This window comes from Argiope bruennichi, chromosome 3, assembly GCF_947563725.1.
Source record: "Argiope bruennichi chromosome 3, qqArgBrue1.1, whole genome shotgun sequence".
Taxonomy (NCBI): domain Eukaryota; kingdom Metazoa; phylum Arthropoda; class Arachnida; order Araneae; family Araneidae; genus Argiope; species Argiope bruennichi.
The window spans coordinates 41,551,324-41,567,057 of record NC_079153.1 but is presented as its reverse complement, the minus strand read 5'-3'; positions in this window follow the sequence as shown (position 1 = coordinate 41,567,057).

Sequence of the window (15,734 nt, the reverse complement as noted above, 5' to 3'; positions counted from 1 at the left end):
TGCATTATTATTGTTGGTTCTATGAACTAAAAAATGTAGTAGCGTAATTTAAAATAATTCTATTATTAATTGTAAGAAATTCTAAACTGTACATTCTTAAATGTTATCAATCTTTGAAAGTACATATGACGTTTTTAGAAGTAAAGGTAAAATTCAATTCCATATTTCAAATGAAAATTTATTAATTAGTGAATGGAGATAAGAACTAAGCACTTTTTTGTTCGAAGAAAACTTCCTTCGTTTCTACAATGTCACTTAAATTGGAAAACTAAAAAGATTATTTTATAGTGGAATATTTTTATTACCAATTTATGAGCAGCTGCCATGTATCAAAATGGCTTCCACACCAATGGAATAAATTATGACGAATGATACTGTATATTTATTCCCTTTAGTCTTTGATTTAAGCCATGCAAAGATTTCCAAAATTAAAGTATATTATTTAACTGGATAAAAATACTTTTTTTTCGCATTACCTTATAAGAAATCTGCTTCTTTTTTGGTTGAAATATATCTTCATGATGTAATTCATCATTTATTTGCTTTATTTATGGAGAATTAGACTAAATTTTTAGCACGGTAAACTTATAACCCAATTTTATTTCAGAGCAAATTTTCAAATAAATGTAAAATATTGCTTTTAAAGTAGACCAAGCAAAGAATAATCAAAGAAAGAACTGGAAAATATTATAATTAAGAGTTAAATATCTTGTAAAGGTCAAATCTTTTAGCTTTTTTTAGAACAAAATATATTTGCTTAAGCCTCATTTTCTGTATCTGTTTTGTCTATTGTTTTTGCTAACATCTGGTGTTATTCCTGAACTTTGCTTATGAAATATCACCTGTATTTAGTTTATTTGTTCAAAACTGATATACAAACAAGATGGGGGAAAATATAAATGGAGGACAATATTTTATATGCATCAATATTTATCTTCTTGTTTCAAAGAACACAAGCATGGCTAAAAATGGTTTGATCTTGATGTATTTAAGCAAGGATAACGAGGTAGAAATAATTTCTTTCTTTATTTTAACTCTTTTTGTAGATTTGCATGAATTCATTAACTTTTTTTGTTCTTGTGTGTTTGTTCTTAAATGTAGAACTAAATAAGTTCAGAAATATCAATTGCCGTATTAATTATAACTGACTCAACGAATAAAATGGGTCAAAATATCGCATTGTATTTAAATGAGATATTTTCATGAAATACTAAGTATTCCTACTTCTTTAAGTTGGTGCACCAGTTACGGCTCTTTAATTTTCCTTTTTATGCAGTTGGTACTAAACGTTTTCCCCCAAACCGAGAAGTTTGAATCCTAATATCATATCTAATAATTCAAGTTCTAACTTGATTGTGAAATCATGCTTGGTTTAAATAAATAGAATTAATGTAATGTATTTATTTTTCAGTTATTTCAGTGAAGTTTCATTAGTTTTAAATTCAACGAACCAGTATAAAAATACAAATAGTCTAAACATTTAAATTAGGGAAAAAAAAATCTAAAAAGGTATATTTTTAAGTTCCAATTGAGTATATTCTCGTGTAATAACTTAACAAATGTATTGCATTAATTCTGTTTATTAAAAATTAAGAGAAAATAAAAAGTCGTTGTGAGAAGTAAGACCAAAAAACATTTTTTACCTAAAAGTAGCAATTAGATGTAATTTTATATTTTATAGTTTTAATATTAATAAATGCACAATATACAAACAAAACAAGAAACAATAAACAAGACAAGATTACATTTTCCCCAAAATATTTGAATAATTAATTTTAAGAATAAATGAAAACAAACAGTATATTACACTTTAAACATAAAAATAATGTTAAACAATCTCAAAATAAAAAAATAAAAAAAAGGCCATCAAAGCATGTAAGATGCTAAATGTTTTTTTTAAAACAAAAATGAAAAACTTTTTATTGTTTTTCCATTGAATACATTGTACAGCAGTGAAGACCTCAATTGAATTAAGGTCTTAAAAATTATTAAGGTGTTAATTTGCAATCTATTAAAACTACGGTGCATACTTGACACACCAATTTAATTCATGGAAAAGAGATTCCTGTAGCGTATGCAATCCAATGTCTTATCGTAAAAATTTCTTGGTTTTTGTAGGCTTGTCTTAGTTCTATGAATTTAGAACTAGGTTTCAAGCTAAGAAGAGAAAATGATATATGGTATTAAGAAGTATAAGTGTTAAGAAGAGTAAATTAAAAAGAAGAAAGAGAAAAATATTCGGGAAACAGTTTCCATCAACGGTTCCTTTCAATAGCTTAAGAAACTGAGAAGGGGTAGGGGGCGGGATCCCTCATTAAATTAATAAAAAAATTGTGAAGAACTGGAAAAGTTTTCCCGAGTTGCATTTATCAAATAGTTTCTGTTTCTGACAGAAATGGTGAATTATGAGAGTGATGGACATGCAATAAAAATATGTTTCTTTAAAGTGCAACGGATAATTTTTAACATTTCATAATTATTAATATAAACTTATTAATAATTATGAAATGTATCAAATTTATTCTTATAAAAGATAAGTTTTGCATCAAGTGGAAACCATGTTGATATTAATACGCTAGTAAGAGAGTTTTGTAAAACTTTTTTTTTTATTATTTTGTAGTTTTCATCATATTTTACAATCCAGTCTTATAAATATTTGAAATCTTGCGAGTAATTTTCTCATACATTCACAACCATAATTTCGCCACTCATGTGGAATCAAAATTTAACTAGAATTTATCGATTATTTGGTAAATAAGCTCTGAAAATATTAAAATATTATGTTTTTATAGCAGATAAAAAATTACATTAAATTTTAGAACTCTACAAATCAGAAAATGAATGAACTATTTATCATATGCATAAAAGACATCAAATTAAATAAAAGCACAAGACGGCCATCTATTGCAGTTAATCGTTCCATTTAAAAGACTTGTGGCAAATCGAAGACTAAAATGTGTTTTGGATTTATTTAAAGGAAGCAAATGTATTATGATGATTTGTGCTGGATAAAAAATAAATTTGAAATGAAATTCATTGCACAAACTCATTATTCATACTCAACATAAACATGAATGTCCTGAAAAACAATGATTCTATTCAAATGGGAAAAATCTTTGAGATAAATTATTACAGAAAAGAATAATAAATAAATTATTGGAATAAGTCATAGAATGTAGATAACATAGAGTTATCTATAAATCATAGAATGTTTTTTCTTTAAAAGAATCGAACACCGATCAGATGTTGCATTTATTTACCATTTAAAGTTAAATGCATGTATTCAGAAAATGAGTAAGTTTGAAATACTTAACGAATTCTTTTAGCAATTGAAAAATTTTGATGAATAACATAACAAATCCATTTTATTCATTCTCGATACTGTAAAATTATCTACAGCGGCAATGCTGCATTCCAAGTAAATTTAAAACAAAAAATAATTGGCTGTTGCATTTCGTTTCTAGAAAAATTAAAACAAGCTTAAATTCATTATTTCTGGGAAATGAGTTTTAAGATCTTTTCTAAAAAAATAAAGTACTTTTTCAAAAAATTATATTTTTTAAAGATATTTCTGCTTGGCGAACTCTTTTAATACTAACAAAATTCTTCTATGCCATGGTTTTGTTACAAAAAAATGCACTTGTACATTCGATCAAAGAACAAAAGGCTATGCTTTTTTGCGAAAAAAGCTACTTGCTCTGCATCCAATAACCGTGGTGATTGAAATTTCTAAATAAAGAACGAAATTCACATTTCTTCTCACATTTTTGAAAGAGTTGAATAATTTCGATTTAATTTCCGGTATTGTTTTTAGTGTTTGTATTTTTGTCCCACTTTATTCCCATTTCTTTTTCTTAATAAAACAGTAAGTAAATGAAAGAAGTGGATTTCTTTGAAATAGAGCCAGTCACCATTATTACCGCTTTGAAAGATTCGAATGAAAGTTTCAAGGGGTTAAATTTTAGTCATCAACTATTATATTATCATGGGACTAAAAATTTCATGACAAATAGAAATGGCCATTGAGAGAGGCTATACGATTCTGGTCGCTGAGAATGCGCTTGTGTAAGCGTATAGGGTGTCCACTCTTATCGTACCCCCCCCCTCTCCCCTCCTCACAATAGTTATTCAATCAGCTCATGTCGGAGTTACATAAAATATCTTCCCATAACAAACCTTTTAAATTAATGTTACAGAAACGTAAAAAACGATAATTGCTGCTTAATTGAATTTTTGAGATGTGTACTTCCAATCAGCTAATTTATCTCAAGATTTCTATAACAATATTGAAGGAAAAGCACAAAAATAAGCGATTTCAATGGATTCAACAAGCTTAGATCATATGCATGGCTGTTCTTGAATGAAGCTACAGTCTGTTTAATGATTTAGAAACCCTCCACGCTTTTGCGCATGCGCCAACAGACTGATTTCTATCTAAATAGTGGAGGTGTTTGAAAATGGAAGAGGAGTTTATTTTTTTATGATGCCATATTTAAAAATATTATGCAACTTCGAATTAAAACAAAATGTTTCAATTGTGAAAGAAAATAAACATCAAAATCAGAAAAGAATAGTTTAAAAAAAGTCGTATCTGGTAAAAAAAAAATAATAATAAAGCATTTTTCTTGCTGACTTCGTTTTACCTCTCGTTTAATTAAATACGTTCCAAACCTTCCAGTGAAAGTCAGGGGTTTCTGAAACAAACAGCATATTCAGAACCTCCGATTGACGCTAAACCAACGATGATAAATAGTGCCATGAATATGAAACATAAATGTAAGAAAACAGTGCATGCACATATTAATGAAAACTACCTGGATATATAAATAGTGTTTTTAAGTTTTGAAAATAAATCCCGATTTGTAGTTTAAAAATTGATTTTATTTTTGGTAACATTTTTAAGTATGATTTTCTATAAATAAGGGAAATGTATTTCTTAAAAACAAAGTTGATTAAAACTATTAATAACTAAAACAATTAATAGAACTTTCCATCTATACATGACTTTAAGGACTTTCTGTTACAAGTTGCTAAAAAGAAAGTGATCAAGTTTTTATTTTTCTGGGAACTGTCGTCTGGAATTCTAAAATTAACACAGAACTTCGACCTTTCTAATAGATCATAGATATGTTGCTACGATAAGAAACAACAACAATAAATGGTAGCGTAGACAGCCACATATTTTTCCAAGAAAACGAATTCCTCTTTTTCAAAAAGCATTTCAGTTCTAAAAGCAAATTTGGAACTTCCCACCTTATAAGGTAAACTGAAAAAAACAGCAATCATTTTAACCTTCCAAATAAAATAAAAAGTCATCTCTGTTAGTTCAGTCACCGGCGTCGTAGACAGGAAAAACCAACGCTATACCCATTAACTTTTTACGAAGCATTTTGTCCCGACTGCGGCCGTAGTAATCAATTCATCCACGACTCGGTGACTTTTTCACAGACAGACATCGAAAAGAATCCAACCTTGCATGCATTCTCCCTCACTTCGCGCCATTCCAAGAACAAAAGAATCTTCGAATGACACCAGCTAAAGAGGTCTCAAGGCAGAAAAGAGTTATCGGAGCATAAAGTCGGATGATTTGGGTGAAATGCACCATTACCAAGTGATAGCCATCTGATCGCGAGGCATTCCAAAGAAATGCCTACTCTGTATCTTAAAAGAGGTGCGCGGATGAGTTCAAAGAGTTGATTTTAACCTTGATTGACGCACACCAGGAATTCTGTGGTGTAGACTAAAGAGACGGGACGAGAGCCGAATTTAGAAGCGATTCTTTGCTGTAGTCTAAATAGAAAATTATCTGCACGTGTTGAGTAAAGAATAAACAATCAGGTGTGTTTAAGAATGGAACATTACCTCCAGGCGAATTTCTTGTCTACTTTTTCCAGTGATTGAGTAGAATGAAATTCCTAAAATATCTTACTTTTTTTCCCCATAATGTCTTCGCTATGTTTTCTTATTTTGGCATGACTTTATCAGTTATTAATTTACAAAGCATAATTTACTTGTTGTGGAAAAACAAAATGGCATTTATTAATCAAAAGCTAATATGAATGAAAAGCGATTAACTTCGCGTGAGAAATGAGCTGATGCAATTGACAAAGGAATAAAAGCTTAGTTTTAAAAGTGAGCATTAGTATATTGACTGACGATAAGTATTCAATTCTTTGAGGTTTCTTTTGTATTCTTTCTGTAAGAATATTTAATTTTTTTTTTTTTTAGAAAAGAGAATAAGAAAACACAAAATATTTCTTTAAAAAAATATTAAATCTAATTATATTTCTTGACATTGTTTTCTAATTTATGTAGGTTATACCGAAATCATACAATAAAATTGATTTTATTCTGCATAGTCAAATTTCTTTAATTTGAAATTTTTCAAAATTCAAAGCAAATATTTAAAAGGATTTGATGGTAGGGTAAAAAAAAATTCATAGTTCAAGGAATTATAATATCTATATCATATCAAGAATGCAGAATTATAAATAAATAAATAAATGAGAACATTTATTCACTATTATCCTGGACATTTATTTTTCTGAAAATTTTATACAGATTTTCAATGTAATTTATAAAATTTAAAAACTTAAATTTTATAAATTACATAAAGTTACTAAATTTACAAAATTCCATAAAATTATTACATAAATTAAATAAAATTACCTAAATTTATTTAAATTTTATAAATTACATAAAAGTCATTCGAATAATAGCATTTTTAAAATTTTAAAATTATATTATTATAATTTGAGTTCTGATTCATAATATAAGAACGTCTAATCAGGAGGAAGTAAATTAATACTTAGAAATTTATTCAGGACTGGTAGTCTTTGATTACCAGTTGGTTCTTAGAATAGTGGTCGCTAAAATTTTCAATTAAATAGTTTATAAAACTTGATTTTAATAATCTCTAAATAAACGAAATATTTTAAACTTTAAATTTCGATAGATATACCCATGCTATTTTAGAAGCCTTATAGTGTTCTGATCATTTTACTATGCATTGTCCTTATTTTCTGGCAGCATTTCTAAAATTCTTTAAAAATGGATGCACTGTGCTATTTATAGCCTTTTAGCAATGTAGCCTAATGTTTAATCTAAAATAACGTAAAATTTGATATTTTTCTTCGTGTCAGTATTATTTTAAATATAAATTTAAACCTTTTATAGATTCTTCTCAGAATTAAATAAATATATCGTTTGCTTTTCTGAAATCTGCTTTGTCAATAATGATTTGCATTAAAGGCAGAAATTTAATTTCATTATTTTGCACATTTTATTATTTTTTGAATTAATATTAATTTTGATTCGGATTATAAAACAAAAAAGAGAAAATATTTGCAACTTTAATAATAATTTTTACCAATAACTTTAATGTTCTTCTAGAATTCTTATGTTTTTATATTAACTTTTGTTATACGTTTTGATATTCGTTCAGAATTCTTATGTATCTGTGTATTCTTGTTAGAAAATATGATTAGAATATATTTTTTAAATTGACTAAATATAGAAAAATTTATACGGCAAACAAAGTGGTATCATTGCAAAGATAATTTTTTTTAGATTTTAAAATGTTGTAAAAATTATTTTTCTACTGTAATATTTTCGGAAGTTATTGCTGTTTTATTTTTAATTAAATTATTTGCTGCGAGCTGCACATTCTTACTCTCCAAAGAACATAGTGAAGAGTTTAGTCTATAAATGGTATACCTAGAGATAATTTTGAAATTAACCAAAAACATCTTGAAATAAGTAAGTCAAGATAATGTATGTAAAGAAAACTGAAATATCTCAATTTTTTGGACTATATAAAAGTCGAAACTACAAAAAAGACTTTCTTCAAATTCCCCCCCCCAATGCTATGAATCATAAAGAAGGCTTTAATGAAAGTTTCTTAATAAGTGTTTAAATTAAAAAATTTTATTAATTAATAAATAAGCCTTTATTATACATGCAAAATATTTCCCAAGCAAATCAACATTATGACGCCTATGTTTTGTTTAGTAAATTGAATTTAAAATAGGTAATAGACAGAAATATTTTAATTATTATACATTTTACCCCATAAAAATTGAAAAATGACTCATAAGCATGAAAATCGTTAAAAATCTTTACGTTGCATAAAAAATTTATCCAAAATTAGACTACTTTCTTTTAACAATCTATGTAGGTTTAAATACAGTTGTTGAAGTTGAAAAACGCTTTTACTTTAGAAGGCATTGATAGTGCTTCTTTAATTCATTGTTAAAAAATTGCAGCTTTCATTCCATATTGTAAACGCATACTTAAGTTGCCACTTACGTTTAACTAAATCTGTATCGTTTTCTAAAAAAAGTTAAATATTTTATGAAAAATTATTTTTCTTCGGTTTTTAAAAATCGTTTGAAGAGTCTGTCATTTTCCCAGAAATTTCGTGATTTTAAAATTTTTTGGTGCAGCAAATTTTCTTGTTTTAATTAAAAATGAAATTGCAGACGATAGAATTTTTTTTTGTATTTATTAATTTATATGAAGGAACTTTTCTATTAAAAACTTATAGAATAAACTTAGCTTTTATTATAAATATATATTATAAGTACTATTTTTTCTGACAATTTCTGATATCTAAAAAAGATTTTAATAATGTTCAGGTGGCAATTAATTAAGTACTTAATTTCTCATTAGTAAAAAACAAAAAATTCTTGATTCTAAATTTCCAGTACCTACTTTTTATCAACTCGTGGTAAATAATAATCAAGATTATCCCGTTTAGACGAAGTGAGAATGGAAAAAACTTGAGTTGTTGAAAGTTCCAAATATAGGTTGGTTCATTAAATTCTTCAATATAGTATTTCGTTTGAACAGAATTTTTTTAAAACTAAAATATTAAAATCTGGGAAATTGTCTATTAAATGTGTCTATTGTCTATGAAATTTTTCTATTTGTTATATTTATGTGTTAATAATTCAAAACTTCAACAACTCACAAAAACATTAAAAATTCAATCAATTACAAGCAGCCGTGATAGAACTTAATTTTTATCTGAATCATTACCTGAAATCTATTTATTCATGCATTAATTTTATCATGATATAATTTTTCTTGTATGTGCACTTGATAGTAATTTTCATTTAATAAATTCCTAAGGTATATTTGTTTGAATTGAATCAAAGAATTCTTCGCTCAAAGGATAGTTGGACTAAAATATAATTGATTTTTGCATTTGAAAAAGAATTTTAATTGACCGCAATAATAGTATGCCTATGTATGTATATTACGTAGTAATATAATGCCTATTATTATGTAGCAATATTATAACTGCAATAATAGTAATAAGTAGTAATTATATGTAGTATTAATATTATGCAACCTCTGAGTCACAGTTGTATTTTCCAACAATATTAAAAGATCGGCCATCTTAAAAATAGTTCTCAATATTTAAATACTGCAATTTTTTTTATTCATTGTAAATGTATTGAATTCTAAAATTTATTACATTACTTTCAGATTATAAATTTTTTTAAATATTTCAAGATGCTTAAACTCTATAAATGTGAAATAATATATATCTCGCAATATAAAGAAAATTCAACGTTTTTTCTCACAGCTCAAAATTTCAGCATTTGCTAAAAAAATTAAAATTTTGTTTCTTTTTTTTTGTTATATTTTTATGCAGAAGAATTTATGAAAAAAAAATGAATAAAGATAAATATATAGTAGAACTCAATAGACATATACTGTTGTGAATGTTCCTCTTATAGAATTCGGTGACATTTATGGATAAGGTAAAAATAAATACTTCTATTTTAACACGCCTCACGTAACAAATAATTGTACAATAAAATAGAGATGCCATTTAAAATTTATAGGTATTTCAACCTGTGATGAAGTTTCTAACAACAGCAATAAAACAAAACAAAAAAAAATAACACATTTATTCCAGTTTCAAAATTTATAATCTAACAGAAAAGAAATGGCTGAAATTAGCTTACTCCATTCCTTTGTTATTCTAAAGAATAAAACGGACAAATCTATCATTTTGAAAGGAAAATAATTCCTGTTTACTTATGATACATTTATTTATTTATTCTTTTCCACATGGATATATTTTAGCTGAAAGAATGATATGACTAATAACCTCAAAATGAAACTTCGCGGCATTTGAAGGATAGCACCAGCTGGTATTTAGAATGTTACACCTGCTTCTTTATAAGGTTACTCATTTTCGTGCTTATTTTTGGATGTTGCCAAATACTAAATATAAAAAGTAGCATCCGGAATTCGGTGATCAGTGACCTCACGGAAGATCGAAGTTCAATCATCAAAGACACCAACGTCACGATCTAGGTCTCATCAGTTCATAAAATCGCCAGTAGCGGAAAAAACAATAGAAAAAAAGTGACTTATAAGGTCGTATCGCTCAAGTTCATTCTTAGAAATTGACCACAGTTAAACACGAACAATAGATGCTTTTAGTGGCGCAACATCTTAATTTAATTGGATATCGAGTTTCAATTCTTAAATAATAACATTATTTTATTGCCCTACCGATTTTTATTTGAAATTTTATTTACTCATTTACTATTATTATTAACAAAAATAAGGTAGGAAGAAAATAAATAAATATTGGGTTATAAAACAAAAATATTATGTTGGAGATTAGATAGAAAAACGGAAAGTAAAAAAAAAAAAAATGTTACTAAACACATTTTGTTAACCAATAAATAAATAAAATTTTAAGGCTTCTGCACTCTCCTAATTATTCCATGTAAATAGTACAGTATAACTAATTCAGTAACTGTAGACATATATCTGCGGTATCAAATGATACAAAAAGTAAAAAATTTCATGTGAGGGGTTTTGCATTAAGGAATTAAAAGAAAAAAAAAAACATGCGATTCTACAGCGACGAATAAAAAAAATAGCTTCTCAATGAACCACCATTATTTTTTAATCTCGTATTCCATTCAGAAAACTGTTTTTTACAGCACAACTTACGATGCCTTGTGGAATCGAAAAGATGGGAACTATTCTTCAGATTAAAGATTCTCTTATATCTATCTGTCTTTAGGTATGGATTCTTTGAAAAAAAATATAATCAAAATCGTATGGCGTGTTAGAATAGGTGATCGTGGTGGCCAGATTGCGTGATAATAATGAAATGTCATAAGTTCATACGTAAAATGGCATTTAAAAAAAATTGAAGTTATTATTGTGCATAAAAACAGCAATTCGAAGGGAAAATAAATGATTTGAAAATAATTTCGGCATAATTTTTATTTTAACTAAAAGAAATTAAAATAAATGTATTAAATTTTGCTTCAACAAAACAAAGGAAATTTTTTTTACAAATTTTAGATGTTTGGTGGAATTCCACATATTGATGAAGTTTTAATTATTTTCTTCTCCTCTGAGGATTTCGCAAGGAACACCCATTACACTACGGTCTTGTGAAGTTTTACTTCATCTGGAGCCGACTCTAGAGACCTCTGAATGGGAAGCTTTAATTGCAAGAACCCTGAACTTTTTCACTTGATTCCTTTGAAAGAGATTTACCGTATTCCAATCTAAGATCTCCCGAATTTCATTCAAGAGAAAAACATTATAAGGATTTCTTCTTAAAATGGTTGAAATAATTTGAAAAAAGTTATATGTTCCTTTTTCTTCATTTTAGTTTTGATGAGGATTTGAACTCATAAAGATGTCACTGTCCTTCGTTCACTTACTCGCAAAGTCGTTTTATCAGTTGTGCGTCCTTTTTTTCTTCCTGTTATCTTCCATTAAGTGCTTATACTTTTATCCGCTAACAATAAAAGCAGTGTTATAGACTACAATGCATAGCATTTTTTACTGCATATTTTCTTCGTGTTATTATTGCGTGGAAATGAAAATTCTCAACAAATGTTATGCATTCAGTATGAATTATTCATAGCTATAATTTTAAAATTTTACATCTGCTTGATAATTTTATAACAGTCATTAAATTTTTGAAAGACAGGTCTTTATGTTGCCGTTTGCATGGAATGAAATTGTCAGTTAAAAAATAAGAAATCGCCAATAATAAAGGCAGAAAAATTAATCCCAACCTTAAGAAAATACCATATTTACATTCACAAACTTTTTCGATGATTTTTTTTTTATAATACATTGTACAAAAAAATAATACCTCTTTTGACCTTCTGTGTTGACAACTGCTGAGACGACAACGAAATATGTGAGCTTCTGTTCATCCATAAAATGAGATCGTGTTACATTCTTGATACTTTTCTCTCTCAATTATGAATCCACACTGGAGTTTTTGTTCCATGATACAGATCTCTATTACGAACGATTGCGAATGGCGGCACTTTAATTTTTTATTTATTAATGGTCATGTTCTCAAAGAAAATCTTTTTCTTGCCATATTAAGAATTTTCTGATTAATATCTTAACAAACTCATTTATGATTAAGGCATTTTCAATTAGTTGGGGAAATAATTTTGCTTTGATAAACGAGATTCAAACGTTGTTATTTTTTTTTAGGTTTTGGTACATCTTAGCAACAATAAAATAACACTGTTTCTTCAATAAAAAGTATCAATTCGTGAGCCCGGAATGCATACTAACTGCTCCTTGATTTTAAATACGACAACAATACGCATCTTGTGCAAAAATAAAGCGTGGTATTAAAGTGTAGTATGAGACAAAATTTAGTTACATGTTTCATGAGATGCAACATACACTTGTCACATTTTAGATATGACAAAATTATACACATTTTTTTTTCTTTGCCTTTGGCAACCATCTGTTTCGTCAAGAACAATGACTGTGTTTTCTTTCATTGAATCTTTTTGTGCATAATTTGATGTTCACTATTCTTTCAAAGAAGTAATTTATTATTATTTTTCATCTGTATTAATATTCCACAGAACAGGCTGTTCGATTTAGAGCTACTAAATTTTGTGCAAACATGCAGAGTGTTATTACTGAACATGCCAACTTTGCAGGTCTATTAAAAACAGATACAACATTGCTTTTTATAGGAAATAAAATAATAACGGTTGAAAATTTAAATTCAACACCGTTATAAATGCTCAGTGTGTGTCCTTTCAGAAATACAAAAGGTATGGAATCTGTGCAATAGTTCAACTCACAATTTTTTCTGGATTTCTGGTATGAAGCTTTGAGAAGAAGTAGATATGTGATTTTTTTTTCTGGGACTATTTCTTTAATAAATTCTGAAAATATTATTGTACAAAAATGATTAAAATACATCTTAAAATTCATAGAATTTTTTTTTTTCTTCATGATCTGATTTTAATTACTCCATTTTTTCTGAAATCATACTAAATTTTTAAAAATTTCTTTGAAGCATATTTTACAATAATCCCTTTCATTATGATGAAATTCAAATCATTACCATTATTACTACACATATTTTATTTCCGTTTTCCTCTATTGTTCAAAACCAAAAATTATGAAGATTTTCATATTTTTTTCCGTATGGAGACAGTTTCTTTGTAAGACATGCTTTTATTAAAAATTTGAATTTTTTATGGCAATTAATTTTAACATGAGAAATAAACAAAAATAATTTTAAAAAAATTCACTTATTTATAGGCACTGCTGCTCTGCTATAATACAGAAATTTATGTATAAAAATATATTACAATTCTATTAGCTAATAGAGTACTTAGATAAATTTTGTTTTCTGAGTGCAATACGTTTTATTGAACTCGAATAATAAAAATTCTTGATGACATTACTTAAATTTTAAAAGATTCGGTTATACACACAAACCTTCGATGGTGAACTATTCATTCCATTTCCCAACCTAATAATTTTTATGTGTATTTTCGATTCAGCAAGCAAGTTATTGAATTGATTTAAATTTAGTTAAATATTTCATCTTCGTTTTTTCCTTTAAAACTGAAATTTTAGTTGAGACGAGAAAAAGAATTTATGCGGTGTATTTCGCAAAGAATAGAATAAGTGGAATTTTTAAAGTTCCAGACGAGTTAATCGTAAACATAAAAAGTTGAAGTTTAAAAACACTTTGCGGAAGGATTAAGATAAGCAACCCATAAAAGTTTTAATTGAAAATTTTCGCAATGAATAATCCCTGGCGAAACAGTTGGCTATCAAAAGGGACTAGTCATAAATAGAATTAACAATAAGGAAGGATTAAAATAATGTCTCTAATAATAATTGCATTTAATGAAATAACTATAAGAATTCGTTGTTTATTACAACTAAGGTTGCCCTTAAAAATTATCGAAATTTTACAAATTTTTGAGAATATACTCTTATGTTTCCCCATGAAATCAAAGAAATAATAATTATTTTTGATTATATTTTCCTCTGTTTTCTGAATGGAAGGTCAAAATAATCACTAACTACAGTTTTGATTATGAAAATAAGGAAAATAATATTTCAATTCTGTATTTACAATACCATGGAATATTTATTGCTTGAAAATTGAAATAATTTGAAATCACAGGAAAGGCAAGCTTATATAATAAAAGTAAATATTTATTTGACAGAAAATTAATGGTATTTGATATTCATTCTTGTTAAGTATTAGAAGCTTTCATATTAATGGTTGCTAATTATTTATGTTCTTAATCAACATTTTATATGGAGCTACGTACTTTCGCTAATTTAAATATAAGTTTTAAACCTCTGCTGAAAGATTGTTTCTTTTTCTCAGAAATTTAGTTTTTTTTCCCTTCAACTTCAAGGGAGCTTTCATCCTCAATAGAGCAAAAAATATACCACATCGATATATTATTGGATCCATTCATTTTTTTAAAATTGAAACTCAACTACTGTCATAAAAATATTTTGAACACAATTCGTTTATAATTAAATTCGTTATGAGTTTATTTCTTTTTCGTGGAATGAATAATAATGTTAACAGATTTTATTTGTTTTAAACATTAATCATAGTTCATATTTGATATATTTTTAACAATGGTAAGATCTCTGTTCTACTCACCCATTTATTAGATCAAGAGAGTGAGTGTTTCGCTCACTGTTATGAAATCAGTTTTATTTTGTTTAATACTGTTTCAGTTTTTTCATACATTTCATCAACAATGTATATTAGCTTATTCAGTTGTTATTCCTCAGCAATTTTGGCACAAAAACAGACGCATCTACTCAGTTATCCTTTAAGTCAAATATGGAATAACCGACTGCATGAAATATAAATGTTCTTCTTTTCTAAATAGGAAGTGCGAAAGTAAGTTGAGTAAACACTTCCGTGTATGGAATTCATAATTATAGCTTTTAAAGCTAATCATAGGGATTGTAAAAAAATTCAAAATATAAAATCTGACGCTGCTCACTTCAGTTTCAAATAAGCAAATGAAGACAGTAAATTATAGTTTTTCTTGACTATATATTAAAGTTAAAACGATTTATTTTGCTAAATCATTCCTTCTTCTGATGATTGGAACCTGGATTGACTCTTAAAAAAACAAGAGTTATCAAACCATGTCAATTAACTGTAATCCATCTCATGTCTAACAATCATTAAAATACAAATTACTTCATCAGATATAAAGTATCTATTCCATTTCCCGAAACCTAGCGATTTTACGAATTCGGATACACATTAAAAAGATTAGAAGGTAGACGAAAACCAAAAAGAATGAAACTAACTCTAACCTCTCATTATAAATATCAGTTACTGAATCTTAAGCTTTTCCATGTCGTTAAGCCTAATGTGGGAAAGATCATTCGATTTTGTTGTTCTTCTGTTCGTC